We start from the raw sequence: 230 nt of genomic DNA on the forward strand, positions 1-230 counted from the left end.
TTTCCCCCACGTTTGGGGGGTTTTGAGTAAAATTTGGGGGATCTGGCATGAGCTGGGAGGAGGGGAGAGGTGATATCCCGAGAGATATCCCCGTATCCCGAGAGATCGCCCCGCTCCCGCTTGGGGCATTATCACCATCGGGGAAATCGGTACGAGTCCCGGCCGGGGAAGGTTTTTCTGGCATCAGGGGGATTTTTGCTTTTTGTTTTAAAAAGCACAAGTAGAACTTG

Source organism: Antrostomus carolinensis, unplaced genomic scaffold (assembly GCF_000700745.2).
Source record: "Antrostomus carolinensis isolate BGI_N321 unplaced genomic scaffold, ASM70074v2 scaffold25300, whole genome shotgun sequence".
Lineage (NCBI taxonomy): Eukaryota > Metazoa > Chordata > Aves > Caprimulgiformes > Caprimulgidae > Antrostomus > Antrostomus carolinensis.